At 40.5% G+C, this 2855-nt stretch overlaps 1 long non-coding RNA gene across 1 annotated transcript; it reads right to left on the reverse strand.

Moving 5' to 3' along the window:
- Window positions 1-997: 997 nt before the first annotated feature.
- LOC307017046 lies at window positions 998-2095 on the reverse strand. Its single transcript, XR_013801999.1, has 5 exons — window positions 2076-2095; window positions 1833-2002; window positions 1533-1688; window positions 1307-1420; window positions 998-1221 (listed from the first exon to the last, which is right to left on the reverse strand). It is a non-coding gene; the product is annotated as an uncharacterized lncRNA (long non-coding RNA).
- Window positions 2096-2855: the final 760 nt, after the last annotated feature.

A 2855-nucleotide genomic window follows, 5' to 3' on the forward strand; every position in this document is an offset into this window, starting at 1 on the left:
TTATAACATGAGCCTTTGTAAATGATACACTGACAAACCTCTTGCAATATTACAGTAAGGAGCAACAATTCACAAAATAAGTAAAAGCACCTTGAATTTATATAATTGCAGGCCTTGTTGACGGGGCTGCTCTTCTGCATTTCAGAGGTCGCTTTCAGCTGGCAAGTGATACAAATCTAATATAAGAGAGACCAAAGAAATGTCATTATACAACTTTGAAGCATTTCCAAACATGACAGTTATTCAGGTTATAGAAGTGGCTCACTGAGTTCCTTGTGTCCTGGGGAAACAGGAAGGCATCGAGCTGCAGCTGAAGAGTATAAGATCTTGTTCTGGGATTGAAAAGTGCATTTGATCCTTCCTCTTTGGCATCATTGAAGCACCTGACGAAACAAAATTACATTTGAATGCATTTTAATCCGTCCCCCAAAACAGGAGTGAATAGATTTGCTAAGCTAAAGTAACAACTCAGGACTTTGTAAACCATCAAATTGTACCTCTAAAACATATTGAATACCCTAGTAGAGGTTTGGTTACTTTATTAGAATTCAGTCTCCAGTCAGAAAACCCAATGGGCCTGGACACAAAGTTATGAGACCATGTTTGTATCTTAATGTTCAGGTCATTATATTGCCAGGACCCCATGGTAACTCCCCTTTTAAAAAAGAGGCTACTCATTTACAAAGGCTTTGTTGCAGCAACTGAAGTTCAAATATAAACTGGCTGACCTCCAATACATCACCTTTATACAGCTGTTACAACTAAAGCAAATGACACCCCAGAAAATAAATGCCATGGTGTAGTACCGTTTTTAGCAGCAGACAAACCCAAGAAAAGACATGGAAGACCAATTGCAATTTTGAGTCCACTCCTAAATGTTTACAGTTATATGGAACACTTTTGCTCATTAGAAAACAATTGTTTGCATTTAATTGTTTTTAGCTGTGAGCAGGTCATCAGTTTTCTTTGTGTATTGCAACATTAAAAAGCAAACAAATTAAAGTTTGAATCATTTATTCTTTGGGTCCATCGTTTCAGAAAGGTCAGATTATGTTGCAGTGGTGTTGGACAGCGGGGGCACAGCCACAGTAACCGCAGCAGTTGGGAGGACTTCATCGAGTGCCGCTGTGTGGGTACTGTTCAGCACCGCTGCCTTCGACTGCAGGTGGGCCTCAGGAGAGGTTTTTTCTAGAAGTTCAGGAACTTCCTCAGAATCTTCATCTGTAGTCGCAGAATAAATGTGTTACTGTAAAAGGTGCATTCCAGAGTGCCATTTAAAAAAGGGTTGAGACTTTTCACATTTAACCTTTGTCTGTTCCATTTTCGTCTTCTTAGTCTTTATTTTGCTCAGAAGCTAAAGTCAGAACGTCCACCTGGTTTTGGGTCGATGATGAATCAGGAAGCAGTCCTTTCCTCTGATCTTTGACAGAAAAACAATTCAACATTAAGATTTCATCATGGGCAATTTTAATTTAGAGATTGTTAAAGGCTTCAAATGAACAAAGAATAATTCAATACCGGTATTGACCTACCAACTCTGTTTATTCCACCCCTCCACTGGCTGCCATACATTGTAGATCTGCTGATTTGATCAAGAATGGAAGAAGACTCCTCTGCAGGTATGGGCCGGCTTTTATGTTTGGCTGGCAAGACCATCATCGGACCCACTCTGGCCTGATGTTCCCACACTAACACAAACCAGCATAATGCATGTTAACTCAGTTACCCAGCCATCATCATGTCTAAAACCTATGCCAAAACATGTCACAATTGATCATTATGACAACATCTGCAGCCAATATTCATCATACAAGTTTCTACAAGCTCCCCACCTGTACTGGTCTTCTGTCCGCTCCTCCAGAGGGGTTCACGCTCTTCTGGCTTCACAAACCCTCGAGGCCTAAACTTGCTCGGGCTGCTGGGCTTACCGAGAGTTTGCTTAACTCCAATTGGTCTTTTGCATTGCCCACATAAGTAGTCATTACCATCAGCAGACCGCCATCTGATAAATTAAAAAACATTCAGCACCAATACTTGTGTGTAATTTGACATATTTTAAACTGGATCTCACTTACCTTCCATTCACAAAAGTGCACGCCTTGTTTGGTGCATCTGCGTTATTTATTGGCACAGCATACAGGTGACATGTGATGTAGAGCTATGAGAAAAGCAGGTGTAGGGAAACATAATACATTTGATTTTAACGGCACACGTTAAAGACAAACGTCATCTCAAGATGCTTCACAAAGCTAAAAGGAAAAAATAAATAAAAAGATATCTAAATGAGCATATGATAAAAAAAAAAAGGCAATATAAAAAATAAAAAAGGTTAAGAGCATAAAAAGGATTAAAAATAAATAAATAAAGTAAAGGATAGTCTGTAAAATGCGGTGTGGAACAGGTGGGTCTTGAGGCATATCCTAATAACTGAGTGATGCCGAGGTCCGTATGTCCTCTGGAAGCTGATTCCACAGACGTGGACCCAGGGAGGAGAACGCACGCTTTCCCATGGTGACCAGTGACCAACATGCACACACAATCATGTTTAAGGCAATTTAATAGAGCCTCACCTCCCCTCTGTCCTCATTATAAAATCTGAAGGCATCAATGGACATGTGGAGCTTGTCATCCTGTGTCCTGGCTAAGAATTGAGACCTTGAGCCTGGAAGCTGAGAGTCAACAAAGCACCTATGATGAGGAAAAACAGCAACACTAAATTAGCACTCATTGACTACTATAACCAGAGTCTACATTACCCACAATGCAACCCCACCACTAACATTTCTAGTCATATAGAGAGGCGAAGTCCCTCCCTTTCCAGGGAAACTCCATGGGACCTTATTTCGAAAAAAGTT

The sequence above is a fragment of the Notothenia rossii genome (assembly GCF_949606895.1).
Source record: "Notothenia rossii genome assembly, chromosome: 8".
NCBI classification, from domain to species: Eukaryota; Metazoa; Chordata; class Actinopteri; order Perciformes; family Nototheniidae; genus Notothenia; species Notothenia rossii.